This window comes from Microtus ochrogaster, unplaced genomic scaffold, assembly GCF_000317375.1.
Source record: "Microtus ochrogaster isolate Prairie Vole_2 unplaced genomic scaffold, MicOch1.0 UNK67, whole genome shotgun sequence".
In the NCBI taxonomy this organism is placed as follows: Eukaryota; Metazoa; Chordata; class Mammalia; order Rodentia; family Cricetidae; genus Microtus; species Microtus ochrogaster.
Window position 1 is genome coordinate 652,841 of NW_004949165.1, and position 16,449 is coordinate 669,289.

Sequence of the window (16,449 nt, forward strand, 5' to 3'; positions counted from 1 at the left end):
ATTATCAAAAATTATCTTCTCTTTTTTTTCTGGAGGGGAAAATTTTAACAATCTGTTTTTCTGGTAATGTAGCATCTGTTCTGGGTACCATGTTGAGTGCCTGCTTAAAATTAACTATGTACTCAGTGTGTTCTTCAAAAGCCAAGATGAGGGTTTAAAGCATGATTAAATGAAAACTCAGGGTCAGAAATTGGGTTTCAACCTGAAGATCTGAAAAGCAAAACAGCCAGCCAGTGGTTCTTATCTTGACTTCAGTCCTAAAATGGCGATCCTGCCTCCAAATCTTAGAAGAAGACTGGGTCTGAGAGCTGTCTCAGCCCATTTTATATTCCTCTCTAGAGCAGGGATCAATGGCATGTACTACTGGGCTTAAAGGCATGTACCACCCGATTTCTATGGCAACTAGGGTAACTACTGGGATTAAAGGAGTGTGTCACTGTAGCTACTGGGACTAAAAATGGGTGTTACTCTTATCTGATTTTAAAACTGACCAGTGGGACTATTTTACTCTCAAATCCTCAGGCAGTCTTTATTTACTAAAATACATTTGAAATGCCACTACAAAGGGTATGTTCAAACAACTTTCTGGACTTTTTCTTTTGTATCATATTTGTTATAGTTATGTATTCCTCAGGCAGTCTTGTGTGATGGTTTGCCTTTCAGCTTCCTTTGCTAACAAATCTGCCATTTATCTATTACATATGCTTATTATTGTATCAAAAAGTCTCATAAAATTGTGGGAACTTCAATAAAAACCTTTTGTATTGTCCATGAGGTATCTGGGATATTGTTAAAGCATTATTACAGCATGACAGAGCAGAAAGCAGTGTCTCAGAGCTGAAGGTATGTGATGACTGAGGAGGAGCTAGACTTGTACCTCTGCCTCACTGTGTGGGCCTCTTCATACTCAGGCATGTGCTTATAGCAACAGTGTTTGTTTAGGTGCTTCCTATGTTCAGACAAATACAAGTATAACTTGAAGAGGCTGCAAACCAAGAAAAAAAGGAAGCTGGATGCAGTTCATCAACAGAGTATTTGGTAACATAAACTATTAAATTCCATATCCTGTAGGTTTTTGAAATGATTGAAGACAATCTATCTATCTCAATATATCTGTTTATGACCTTGGAAGCATACCTAACATAACTGTCAGTCTGACTAATATAGATGATTAATAGTCATTTCTTAATTATATATTGTATCTTTAACTGAAATACATAAACAAAATACCCTAAGCAAGAGCAGAAACATACACACAATATAACAAATTTAACTTTAAATTTGCATCAGTAAACCAAAACTCGTGCCAAGATAAAGTATTTTGAAATTAATAGTTGTTTCTTGGATTAAAGTAGATTCAATAATCTAACTTTTTTCCTATCATATCTATATCATGTCCCTTTTTTTCTTTTAGAAATAGAACTCTGAATTTAACTCTTTTGTTTAGCATTTTTTAAAAAATATGATCAATAACAACTTATAACCTACTTCGTTTTATGATAACAAACATTCATAGCCAATCTTTTGGGAACATGGGTGTCATTCTTCAGACTACTTTCTGTTGTTTGTGGGTAATGGTATCTTTGGGGGAACCTTGAGAAAATAAGGATAATTGTTAGGTCTTAACTGGGTTAATTTGTGAGGCTAGACCATCTCAGTCAGCAGCCTTGAAGCTGTTCTAGATGTTGGATCACTGGTCCATCTGGTTTTATTGGTGTCTGGTTTGCTTGCTCTGGCAATACATAAACTTTTAAAGGTAACGTACATATCTGCATTAATACAAGTACAGAATATGCATTCTATACTAGTCAAACAAGGATTATTTTTTGTTTTTTTTATGTTTGAGCAGGCAACATATACGCGATATGTCTTGCAGTTTTTCTAGGCTTATTTCTGTATGTTTGTAGACAAGATTTTCAGAGGGTCTTCCTTGATCAAATCTTTAACTTTGAATGAATCCATAGTCTTTCATTTCCTGTAAAAAAAAAAAAAAGGATAACCTCTCCCCCAAAGTAACAAGTCTTTTGACTTAGATTTTGAAGAAATTTTAAGATGTGGAGGTTGGTTTAATCTAGCAATATTTATAATCCAGTGTGTCTTAGCACCTATAGCTCCTTCCTCAGCAGTCAAAAAAATAAAGATAACACAATAACATACAGTATCCATAGTTTATTTTCCATACTTACATGTCTTTTTTCTTTTATATTACTTTATCCCTTCTTAAAACTATACTTTTTAAATCTATGACCATATATACTCTTTCTGTTTTCTCTCTGAACTATATGTATATTTTTAAATACACTATAACCTGTTCAGAGACTTTGGGGGGTCTGGATATGTCTTTATTGTATATTTGTAGAGGTTTTCTAATCATATGTTCCTTTAAATTTTTAAACAACATGGCTAGGACCAAATCCTCTGTTTTGGCAGCTTTTTCCTCTTTGCTTGGTTCCCTGAGAGCCTAGATTTGTGATGGGGGTACCAGTATGAGAGTCATGTCTACTTCTCCAACTCTGAGGAAAATTTGGATCCACACTGCCACCAAGTAGTGTATCACCCATTGCTCAGAAACCCCATCCATCCCTCTACTATATTAAGTCTGAACTTGGTATCCCACCATAGTAAATGGGTTCCAAAAAGCTAGGTGATGCACCAGGGATAGATACTGGTCTTACTTCCAGGGGCCCCTCAAAGAGTTCAAGCTTCATCACTGCCTCCCCCATATGAAGGATGCTCCACAGCTGTCGGTCTAGAGTTCATGATTTTCTATGAGCTTTTTTTAGTTTTCTCTGTACATTTTTCCATCTTTTCCTCTTTTGCTGATACAGGAGCCTTGTCTCTGTAGGTCATTATCAAACCATCTACCCAAGAAAAGTACATTACCAAGAAGTTGTTGTTGACTCCATTTTTTGTGTGTTTTGAATTCATTTTTAAGCTTTGCAAGCAATTATTTTGAAATTCTAGCCTCATGTTGAAATGTCATTTGTTGGCAGAAATTTCTGTCCCTCCAGAAGTTCTCAAACAAACACAAGATGATTAATGTTAATTATAAATGCTCAGCCAATAGCTCAGTCTTATTACTAACTATTCTTACATTTAAATTAACCCATATTTTTAAACTATACTTTGCCATGTGGCTTGGTACCTTTTCTCAGTATGGTGTGTCCATCTTGCCTCTTCTGGCTTCTTTTCTTGACTCCTCAGACTTTGCTCTTCTTTCTCTTAGCTAGCCTTATCCAGTTTGGTTATTGGCTATTCAGCTTCCTTATTAACCAATGAGAGTAGTACATATTCATGACATACAGAATTATTCCACAGCACATTGGTGAGTACAACAGAAAGGCAATTATGACAGGCTCCAGATGCTATGTAATGACATGCTTAGCTTTTGGTTTGTGGGGTTTTTAATCTGTTAGTCACAGGATGTTAATTCCCACACCGAGGTCTGCCAGGAATGGCTCTGCAGGGGGCAAGACAAAGTAATTAACCTCTAGGCATGTAGCATTCTAACTCTCCATATTACCCAGTTCAAATCAGTCAAGGAGTTTTTGTAGACAGCATCTTTCTGGGAAGTCTTGTTTACAAGATGAGAGTTAGTCATTGGCATTAGTGTTAGCTGATCTGAATTCTTTTCTTTCTTTCTTTCATTCTTTTTTTTTCTTTTCCTGTTCTCGTCTATAAATTGGGCCTCAGTATTTTGCCTGGTTTGTCTTGAATACCCAGCCTTGAGTGTTTCTTTTGAGTACCTGGGACTACATACTAGCAGATTCTTGGCTAAGTGTCAGTTTCTTTAGAAGAGAAGCAAGCTAGAAGTGTGACCTCTCTGTACTTGAATTTAAGAGAGGTAGCCTTTTTGCTTTGGGGCCTGAGATGGGATAGGGTGGAATGGTATGGGAAGATTCAGAGTTAGGTAGCTTTCCTAGTTTGCTTTCTACCACTGTGATAAACAAAATGAGCAAAATTAACTCCATGAGGAACGTGTTTTGTTGTCCATGAAAACTAACTATAAGAACTCAAGCAAGGACCTAGAGGCAGTAGGCTCTCAATTCAGAGGCTTATGACCTCTTTCTCTAAATCTAGTAATGCCAGGCATGTTGCTTTTCATATTCCACTCTGGTGAATTTTTATGGTTATGTGTTTTCTTTTATTAACACTTGTGTTTGCCCTCAAGTCATCTGGCATGATTTCAGGTAAACCTCCAGTTCTGGAATCAGTTCATTAGATATCTGAATTTCTTCTGTACTGATACCTACATCTGCTTTTCCATGAAAGATGGCATAGGTTTCAGGATTAAGATGAAGCGATTTTTACTAGCTTGAGGGGGCATTGTTTCATCGCTGCAGGTGGAAAAGCAGTTGTTATTAAATCAATTGAAAGTGTCTCTGTGGGCTTTATGTAACTGTAAAAACTACAAAAGAAAACACTGGCAGTCTTTTGCAATGGACCAAACACTCAGATTTCCACTTTTTACATGCTTGCTTTCTTTTTAGAATACTGTTTGTCTTCTAATAAAAGAAATAGACATCCATTTCTTTAGGTGCACTGGCTCTAGCTTGACATTTTGACTGAGATTTTTAGAGAGACCTGAACAGTATAAAAATTATAAGTGCATATTTTTTTAAACCATGGTTTGTAGGCTTGAGCACAAACCATTTTGTATTAAGGAGTGATAACGTTTATTGGATAGAGTCCATCTCTTTTTTTGAAGAAGAAGAATTTGGCCACATAACCACTAAAAAAGTAATTGGGATGATACATTTTATTCTATTTAAATAATACATTTAAAATTCTATTCTTTTTAAAACAGCTGATAAAAACATTAACTTTAGTCTTTCAATAATTCATATAAATTTTGAGGAAGCAACCAAAATTTATGCAGTCATCCTCCACAAGACTTTACATGGCTTGGGAGCCTTGTGTTTTATTGGGTTACTTAGATATGGCTCTTGTCTCTTTGGATAGGAGGTACTTCAATAATTAAATAGATAATTACTCTAATGTGGATTTAATTTTTTTGTCTACTTCTGGCTTTAACTTAATGGCAATAGAGATAGTGGCCAATATTAAGCTATTTTGCTTAGTAGATAATTGGGGAAACATTTTTTTGTTTAGCAAAATATTTTAAAATAAATGTTTATCAGACATTCAATAAACTCCATAGTGATAGACTAGGTAGTTGTATTTCATGTGCAGTTCATCTCTCTTGCCTTGCCTCTGCTCCTTTACTTTATGTGTTTACCACTTTTCTGCTAATTGCTTGAAACAATTGAAGCCGACTGGAAGAAGTCTTTGATCCTCTAGTTTCTGAATACTTAATTTTGTGCCAGGTGTCTGAGGAATCGAAAACAGTCAGGGACACCATGACATGACCTCCTCTGCTACCCCTCCAGATCTGAAACAGCTCTTGCATATGCTGGTAGCTTGCAAATGCAACTGTCTAGGTTACATACAAAATGAACATAATAAGATTTTATTTCCCTTGGTGATACACCAACAGCTACATTCAGCTTCTAATAGCCTGCAATTCAGTAATAATAGCTTGGTTCAGCTTAGTTTATTGAAGACATAAAAACACTTGGCAGCCAGAGGCTGGAACGCATGGTTCAAGAGAACAAGATTCCAGTGGGGACCACAGGACCTGTACATGGAGCAAGGGTATTCTCAATGTTTAGCAATTATAATTTATTCATTTAGTGGAAAGCAGTGGCCCATCAACATGATTTATGCAATTACTGAGTGGGGAATTCTATCTCCATGTACAAAGGGAGGTTCTTCAAATCTTGGTGCACATATTTTACCTTTTTAATAACTTTTCTTTTGGCAGAAAATATCTCAACTCCTTGCTTTTGCCAGGAGAAAACTCTTCATTTTTATTTTTTAAGGTATTAAAATAAATAAAAGAAACTGAAAAAAAAATACTGAGTTCTTCTCCTCACAAACTGGCTTGTAGTTTAGGCATTACTGATGTCCAGTGTGAAAATAAAGGATTTCTTGAATTAAACTCACACATATTAAGACAAATAGTACTATGGGGAATAACTTTCTATGAAATGTATTATCTAGAAGTAAAAATGAGAAATATTTTGATTGGTCAGTATTTAGCCATAAGGGTCTATCAGTGGGTTTTAGAAACTTTATATAATGTTGATAAGGAAATCCTTCATAATTTCATTCCGTTTTTATAATAGTACCCCAAACAAAATGGAGCCAGGCTTTTATCAATGAACTGAAAATGCTAAATATAGCTACTGGTGTATCATGAAGTCCATATTACAAGTTCTAGAGAACGTTGTAAGTCCGTGTTATATGAGGAGCATGCTAGTGATCACAAGTAAGATTCTGAGATGCTTTCCTACATGAGTCAAAATGGAATCCCCCTTCATTAACTAATTTAGACTGAAATGATGTAATGTAGGCACTCAGCATTATCTTCCAAATCAAATAAACCATAACACATACTTTGAGGGTTTGCTGGGTTCTTTCAGCTTTGGTTCTTCTTTCTGTCAAATAAATGGGCACGTGAACCTTTGTCTTATTATTACATCATGGAAGTGTTGTAAGGATCAAAAAAGGATAAAATGATAAAAAAAAAAGTGGTAGGTATACTGAGGAAAATTTGAAGAAGCATTCCAGTGGCCATCAGGAAAACAAAGTACTTTCTCCATTGGTCACAGTGGAATCATGCAATTCCAGAGAGCCATTCTACCAACCTTTGCTGCTAATAATACATGATATAACTATTGATGCATTGTGCACCATGGTGGGAGGAATCTGAGATGGAAGGCATCTAGTTTTGATGTTGGGTAATATTCTAAGAATCTCTAAACCTCAGTCATCTTAATTGTAAAACTCACTGTTTGCTGATGATATATTAGTGATTCCAAAAATTCTACCGAGGAACTTCTACAACTCATAAACACTTTCAGTTATGTAGCAGTATACACGATTGACTAAAAAAAAAATCAATAGCCCTCCTGTACACAGATGATAAAAGGTCTAGGAAAGAAATCAGAAAAACATCACCCTTCACAATAGCCCCAAATAGCATAAAATATCTCAGAGTAAATTTAACCAAACAAGTGGAAGACTCGTATGACAAGAACTTTAAATCTTTGAAGAAACAAATTGAAGAAGACAACAGAAAGTGGAAAGATCTCACATGATCTTGGGTAGGTAGAATTAACATAGTAAAAATGGCAATCTTACCAAAAGCAATCTACAGATTCAATGCAATGCCCATCAAAATCCAAGTGAAATTCTTCACAGACCTCGAAAGAAGAGTACTCAACTTCATATGGAAAAGCAAAAGCCTAGGATGGCAAAAACAATCCTGTACAATAAAAGAACTTCTGAAGGCATCACAATCCCTGACATCAAACTCTATTACAGTCCTGAAAGCAGCCTGGAATTGGCATAAGAACAGATAGGAGGACCAATGGAACCAAATCAAAGACCCGGATGTTAATCCACACACCTTCAAACACCTGAATTTTGACAAAGAAGCTAAAAATGTCAAATGGAAAAAAAGAAAGCATTTTTAACAATTGATGCTGGCATAATTGGATATCAACATATAGAAGAATGAAAATAGATCTATATCTATCACCATGCACAAACCTCAAGTCCAAATGGACCAAAGACATCAACATAAAGCCAACCACACTGAACCTTATAGAAGAGAAAGTGGGAAGTACACTTGAACACATTGGCACAGAAGATCACTTCCTAAATATTACACCAGCAGCACAGACACTGAGAGAAACAATTAATAAATGGGACCTCCTGAAACAGAAAAGCTTCTGTAAAGCAAAGGACACAGTCAACAAGACAAAACAACAGCCTACAGAATGGATAAAGATCATCACTAACCCCATATCAGACAGAGGGCTGATCTCCAAAATATACAAAGAACTTAAGAAATTGGTCAACAAATAATGCAATAAAAAACAGAGTACAGACCTAAATAGAAAACTCACAACAGAGCAATCTAAAATGGCTGAAAGACACTGAAGGAAATGGTCAACATCCTTAGTCATCAGAGAAATGCAAAACTCTGAGATTCCATCTTACAGCTGTAAGAATGGCCAAGATCAAGAACACTGGTGACAACTTATGCTAGAGAGGTTATAGGGTAAAGGGAACACTTCTGCACTGCTGGTGGGAATGCAAGCTGGTACAGCCCTTTGGATGTCAGTGTGTGGCAATTTCTCAGAAAATTAGGAAACAACTTTCCTCAAGAACACTTTTGGGTGCATACCCAAAGGATGCTCAGTTGTTGAGCCACAAAGACATGTGCTCAACTATGTTCATAGCAACATTATTTGTTATAGCAAGAACCTGGAAACAACCTAAATGCCCCTTGACCAAAGAATGGATAAGGAAAATGTGGTACATTTACACAATGGAGTACTACATAGCAGAAAAAAAACTAATCACATCTTGAATTTTGCAAGGAAATAGATGGTATAAGAAAAAAGCCATCCTGAGTGAGGCAACACAGACCCAGAAAGATAAGCATAGTATGTCCTCACCCATAAGTAGATATTGGAAATAAAGCGAAGGATAATGAGCCTGTAGTCTATGACCTCAGAGAAGCTAGGGAACAAGAACTCTAAGAGAAACATAAATGGATCCCTCTGGGAAGGGGAAATAAACAAAAACTGAGAAAACTGGGAGCAAAGAGTAAGTGGAGAAGGGAGGGGAGAAGGGAATGAGACGAAATTGAGGAAATGGGATAGTCAAGATGGGGGAAAGACAGAAAGGGAGAGCAAGAAAAGAGATATCTTTATTGAGAGAGCCATTAAATGCCAGTAAGAAAAAACCTGGCACTAGACAAACTCCTAGGAATGCACATAGATGACCTCAGCTAAGATTCTTGGCATTTACAGAGAAAGTGCCTGAACTGGCCTTGCCTAGTATTTAAATTAATGACTATCTTAAATGTCATCATAGAACTTTCATCCAGATGCAGAGATTCACAGTGGAACACTGGGCTGAGCTCCAAAAGTTCAGTTGAAAGAGGCAGGAGTGATAATATGAGCAAAGGAGTCAAGATCATGATGGGGATACCCACTTATACAGCTTACCTGAGCTAATGGAGCTCACCTAGACTGGTCTGACTGTGGGGGAACCAGCATAGGACCAAACTGGATGCTCTGAATGTGGGTGACAGTTGTATGGCTAGGGCAGACTGTGGGGCCACTGGCAGTGAGATCAGGATTTATCCCTACTGCTTGTACTGGCATTTTGGAACACAGTTATTTCTTGACAAAACTTGAGGCTATTCTGGTGAAGGATGTCTCTTGTGTTTATTTTTGAGGAGAAACATGATTGCAGTAAACAAAATGTGTAATGCCTTTTCAAATCTTTATTTAGTCAGAACTATGACTATTTTCTATATTGACCTTTTCTTTTGAAATAGATGCATCTTCCTTATGAATGGTGACTTTAGAGTTTGCAAACTGACAGCTGATTTAATGCGTTTAAGAAAGCTCAAGGAAAAATTTCAACAACAAAGGTGATTGTTTAATAAATCCCACATGTAAAAACCCATGTTTAAAAAATAAATTAGTTGGTTACTTAGTCACTGTCCTATTGCTGTGAAGAGACATGATGACCAAGGCAACTCTTTTAAAAGAAAACATTTAATTGGAAACTTGCTTACAATTTCCGAGGCTTAGTTCATTATAATCACAGCAGGGAGGATGACAGAAAGCAGGCAGACACTGAAGCAGTAGCTAAGAGCTACATCTTGATTCATAGGCAGAAAGAAAGACTGGCCTGGCATGGGCTTTTGAAAGCTCAAAACCAACGCCAAAAGACACACTTCCTCCTACAAGGCCACACCTTAATCCTTATAATCTTTTTAAGTAGTGCCACTCCATGGTGACTAAGCATTCAAACATATGAGCTGATAGGGAACATTATTATCCAAACTACCATAGTAGGGGTAATGACTGGTAGAAAAAATGGCTTTACCTAATTATTCATTGCCTCTTCCTAGTTCTGAGGAAGGTTTAACAATAGCTGTATTGTCTGATGAAAGAGGAAATAAAAATCATTGATATAAAGTAATATAGAATTAAGATAAAGGATTACAAGAAAATTTTTTCAAAAAGTAGCTTTTCATATTTTAGAAAGATTAAAAAGTTTTACTTGGCCTAAACTTAAAAATATGTAGACACATTGAAATATTGAAAGTGAAACGAGTTATATTTCCCCCTGTATTTGTTATGAGTATATACAATATATGTAGTTTGTTACTTTATATATTTTAAACTTTTTGGTATGTCTGAATCACCTGGTTTTGTGTTTCTTGATTTTTCTCTATTATTGTTTTCATGTTTTAAATGTCATTGAATTAAAAAATATTTTTCTTCAACATTCTCTATGTTCTTACTGCTTCCTCCTTTTTTAGAATCTTAACATAAAAGCTTGGATTATTGATTTTAGATTTTCTTCCTAGTAAATTCATTTAATGCTATAAATTTCCCTCCAAATACTCATTTCTTTGGCTTCATCCTACATTTGTTTCCATGGTTTGAACATTTCCATTGTCTTTCAGTTCAAATTTCTCCAATTTTAGCATAGGAACAGAAAAGAAGTATGGCAGTTAATGTTATCAACTTGACTGGACTGAAAGTTATCTAGAAGATTAGTAAGCATGCCTTACTAACCAAGAGGAAAGCTACTAAATGGGGAAGACCTGCCCTCGATGTTGGCAATGCTGTCCCATAAGTTGGGCTCTTTATGAACTAATGGGGAAAGAGATTAGACCTGGTTGCCTAGAAATTCACTCTTTCCTGGCTTCATTGCCCTCCCTAACATTTCAATTCATTGATTGAAACCTCTAAAACCACAAATAGGTATAAAAATTTCCTCACACTATTAAACTTTAACATAAGAATTAAAACAAATTTTTTTTTATTTTATTCCCATCAGAAACTGAAGGGGCTGGGGGAGGATTATAGTTTTAGTAAGGATGAATTGACTTCCTTTTCTTCATGGGCTTTTCCTGGTTTTTAATTAAGTGCCTTAAAAAATATCTGTGCCTTTATTATTACAAGTTTTTAGAAGATTATTATCTGTCCTGACCAAAGCTCCAGACTCTAACCTCCAAGTCCCAAGAGTTGGGGTCTGACATTGGGGTGATTGATATCTGTCAGGGTCCAAGCCTGAACTGGGTTTGCATGTTCCAGGGTAGGAGTGTGTAGATTAGAAACACCAGACAGACAGAACAGAGATACAAAAGAAACAGAAACACAGAATAGAATTGGGAGGGCACTCTAGTGAATACTGAATTTTCCTGTGTTTATTTTCTATTTACTTTATGTACCCCAACCTAAAAGAGAGGGGAAGAAGTCAAAAGACTGCTTTAGCTTGATACAAGGAACAAACAGAACAATTACTTTTTCAATACTTGAAACATCAAACAACTACTATACCCTTAATTAAGTATTCTGTTGTATAGGCAGGACATACAGTGACCACACCTTAAGCCAAGCATCTTGTAAGAAGCTACTCCCTGGGTCAAACCTGTCACATTCTTGAAGGAGCAGGAAGAGGCCTGAACTCTGACCTTTGGTCAAGGTGGAACAGGTCCATGCCCAGAACACCAAATAACCAAACCCTAAGTCAAGATATCTTGTTAGTAGCCACATCTTAAGTCAAACCTCTTGCCAATAACCTTGAAGGAGCAAGAATAGGCCTTTAGTGAAGGTGGAATAGACCTACTTCTGCGGGATCCCACACCCAAGTACCCAAGTACTTAAAAGTAAAACCTGAGGAGACTCCTGGTATATGATTGGGGAAAGCTCTCTTTCTTGAACACATCTGACTTCTCTATCGGGAACTTATTAGTAATTTACTGTATCTGTTAGTCTTCTTCCTACATTTAGCCTTCAACACTGTTCCTAAAATGCCTTTAGGAAGAAAAACGAAATAAAACTCCTTCAGACATGCAATTTATAAGTCTAGTTCCTTGTTTGTATTTTTCATTCCCACCCTTTCTCTATCTCACAGAGATTTCACTGTGGGCAAGCATGATCCTCAACATACTCTCATAACTGATCAACATCCTTAGGTGATTGGTAGTTTACTTATAAAAATGCTTTGGAGTTTTTAAAAGCTTTTCAGTTGCCCTTACAGTGATGATGACAATCATGAATCTCTGCCATTCTACTAAAAATAGAAGTTTCCAAACTCTAGAAATTTCTTGTGTGACATTTGGCCATCACGGAACGCATTCCTACAGGTTTGTCAGGTGCTGTAGTCTCTGAGTCATGGTAGGTGGAAGGACTCTTGGGGCAACCAGGAAAGCAATATCCCAACTGGAGTTCCATTTTGTGAGGCAAGGTCTGAAAAACTTTGGAATCGTTACAGCTTTCATGTTTAATAAATAAGACAAAAGATGATGCAGTCTTTTTCTTTCATCTTTATCACACTCACAGATGATGCCATTTCCAAATAAGTCTCATAGAACAAGAAGTTATTAGAAGTTCTTTTTATGTTAACAAACATTTGGTTATTGGGAAGTGGTTCTGTTTTCTTTAACTTTGTCTGATGGTATGGTAGGATCATTTTCTCTTTCTCTCCTTGACAATATGTCAAGACTACTTAGCCAGGCACCAAGGCAGGAATACTGTGTGTATTAGATATTTCCCTGGTTGTTGAAACAACAAGTCACCAACTTCTAAAGGTTCCACAACCCTCTCAAACAGTAGTACCAGCTGAGGACCGAACACACAAGCCTCTAAGGGACATTTCATGTTCAAACCATATACGATCTGTTTCCTGTTTTCTTTCTATTGTATTGACACATTTTTGCATACTTTTTGGCATAGGTAGATGCTTAGTAAATATGTATTGAGTAAATTAGTAAAATAAATCATGTTGTTATTGACAGAACTAAAAGTGTGAGTATGATGCAGAAGTGGTGGTCTAGTGTTGGAGAGTATACTATTCGAAGATATTTTCTTACAAGTTGGTGTTTGGAGACTGTCATTCCATTGTTGCATTTGTGCGTTTTCAATCCCATTTCTTGAGAGAAAGATGTAGAAGGTCCCAGCTCTCTGTTGGTGGTACCATTTCTGAGAAGGTAGGCCTAGGCTGCATAAGAAAGGTAGCTGAATGTGACTCTGGTAGAAAGCCAGTAAGTTGAGCAAGTAGTTTTCCTCTGTGGTCTCTGCTCTAAGTTTTGAGTTCCTGCCCTGCTTTCCTTAATTGTGGACTGTGACCTATAAGCCAAGTAAACTCTTTTCTCCCCAAGTTGTTTTTGGTCATGGTGTTTATTATGTCATCACAAAGCAAACTGGAATGAATATGTAGAGGTATCCAACTACAGTTTAGTTTTAAATAAACCATTGTTAAAATAATACTTATATATCTTTGTCCAAAAGTTCTTACAGAGAACATCAGGAATATGTTTATGCAGATATGTAGCATTATGTCTTATCCTACCAAAAGTTACAATTTAGAGCACACACACATCTTACAAAATGTTGGTGTTTATGATCCATTGAGACAACAAAGGATCACAAGAATATCAGTGTAGCACAGAGCCTGAACCACAACAGTTTATATATTTTTGTCTATTCAGACTGTTCACAAGATATTGGTCGTAGTTAGTATTAGGTAAGGGTTTGCGTTGATTCTTTTATCTCCTTAGACTCACCAAGAGCTTCATTATTTGATTAGTACTGTTATCATAAACCTCATTGCTTTTTTTTTTTTTTAAACAGGGACTGTCTGTCTGTTTGCTTTCAACTTTTTGATGGAGAAACTTGCTGAACTTCATTGCCTACATTTTCTTTGTGGAAGAATGGGACCCTCACATCAAATCTTTATGATTTGTGTGTGTCTCTTACACTTCGTATTGCTTGTATTTTGTTTGTTTCTACTGATTGAATTTCATATATCACTGCATGTAGACTATTTCTAAAATCTATTAGAAGAATTTATAGTAGAAATATTATTCTATGAAATTAAAAGTGGTGTCTATCATCTACCATGGAATAAACTCCTAGGTATTACTGACCAAGGCAAACATTACTCTTTTTTTTTTTTTCTGGAAGGAGAACTGTGGCACAGAGTAAAAGTCACAGCTTCATAAAGGTGTACTTTTTTTACTTGAGTCATTGGAGTTGATGAGTATTTGTGTTCTCGTCATTCATTTATGGAGAAGACAGTAACAGCTGACTCTTAACTTCAACAATCAGGGTTAGTGCAATGAATATACAAGGCTATAATTTCATCACAAATGCCATTCAATAAAGGTATTGATGGGTGTATACAGGAATTCAAGGATAGACCATGTGAACCACTGGATAGATTTTTACCACTGTTGCTTCCATGACTACTGTTGTCTAATTGCCTTTTGCATTGATCAAACAGGTGACAGGATGGTATTCTAGTCCTTACTGGTGCTTTCTACTATGGAACACTCTGGTAGGGATTAGGAGTTTCTAGTTTTAAATCTTATCTAAGTGTATACAAACAGTAGCACCTAATATTCAGAATCTAGTTACAAGGGCACCTGAGAATTACAGTTTGCGTATCACCTGCTTTCCCAAAAGACAAGACATTTGGACTCCTTTACTGGTTTGACCCATAATGTACTAATAAAAAATGACTATTCACAATAAAGATCACCTCAGTCTTCATTCACTCCCTACCATAAGACCCATAAAGGAACACCAGAGAAGACTGTGTGTCCCTTGGAGCTTGCTCAGGAGTTTCTCACTTCTCTTTAATAAATCCATATTTGCTTGGCTCAAAAAAAAAAAAAAAGAAAGAAAATGAAGGAAGAATTAAAAGCAAAAACCAAACCAAACAAACAAGAAAAAGAAAATCCCCCACGGAATCTATCGTTACTTTATTCCTAGGTCACTGAATGCACAATTAGATCGATTGCCGTCAGATTGGTCCAGGTAAGCTATAGGTGGATAACCTTTCCAAAGAAAGAGGGATTGAATGACCTTTTGAAAATTTAAGCCCATACTTTTTCACTTGTCTCCTTGGTTGCTTTTACAAATGTCTTCCAAACCTCTCCTCAGATCCTCTGAGAGCTTCCCCAAGCATAAAGTCATTGAATCAAGCGTCTGTGGATCCTGTGAAAGGCCTGTAAATGTTTTGCCTTTAATAAGCTGCAAACAGCCTTTTTCTCCCCTTCCTTATCCTGTTTTTCATTTTGCTTCTGTAATTCTTTAAAAATATAAAAACTATTCTTAATTTAAGGGTCACACAAAAGAAGCCAAGGTAAGTCATTTGCCAACTGCCCCCACCCCTATCTAGAGAATGCAATTTTGAATTTCTGTTACTTCAATTGCTTAAGTTTTCCTCATTCAAAAGTACTTACCAGGAGGAAGTGCTTCTGTTTCCAGGACAACCAGGAATCAAGCATCCACAGTGTATTGTCAGTTTAATTCTCTGCTCCATTGTCAATTTCCAGCTTCCTTCTTTTCCTACTTCATACAGAGTTACAAACAAAGAAGTATCTGCAGTCTTCTTGCTTCTGTTTATTTCTCTAGAGAGACATAGTGCTATATAAATATTCCCTGGAATTCAGTAGCTTTATGTGTTCTATTTTCACAGACAAATTCTGAAACATTGTCTCTTTTAATACATAGTACTTAATTTCTGATAAATATTGACTAACATTGTACACCTCAAATAGCCAGTACTAAAAACGTCGCAGGTTGAAAAATGATAATTAAATTAAAAGCAGATATATTTGTCATATATACAGAGGAAACATAATTTATTGTCCCTGAAAATTTATAAACTAAAACTGTATTGTACTAATTTGAGGTGGTGGTTGTGGCTTATCTCTTCTGTTGAATTATCACAATCCATGTGAGACAATGGGCTATCTTAAGTGGTTACTTAGCAAAACTGAACATTATTTATATAGCCTAGTTGTGAATCAGTTGTTGAGGTATTAGTAATTATAGACAGAATGAAAGCCCTGAGGAATCAATAGAGCCTATTAAACCCTCATTTTTGGAATATTGCAGATGTGTATATTTAAACTGACATATTGAAAAGTTTGTAAAGATCAATTCATACTCTCAGCATGATGAGCAAGCTTGAATGAGGATACAAGACCAAGAGCAGCTTGCAATGTGTCATCTGATCTAGCTGTCTGAGAAGTGACTTTTTTCTAACACAATAATAGAAACAAAGATCTTTGGTCTCGGGAAATCAACAAATTCAGTTCTTGTATCAGATTTGCAAAACTTCAGACTCTAGGGGGATTCCCAAACATGCCTAGGGATATGATATATCCACTTCCAGGAGAAGCCTTTGTCTTTTTCCTAAACACTAGAAGATATGCTTAGTGGTGTTGGGTAGCACACAGTCTTACCATCTATGCTAAGATGGCAATATTTTTCCCTCTTAAAAATAACACACTAAACCAATTAGCTTTTCTAAATTAAATTAACCTAATAA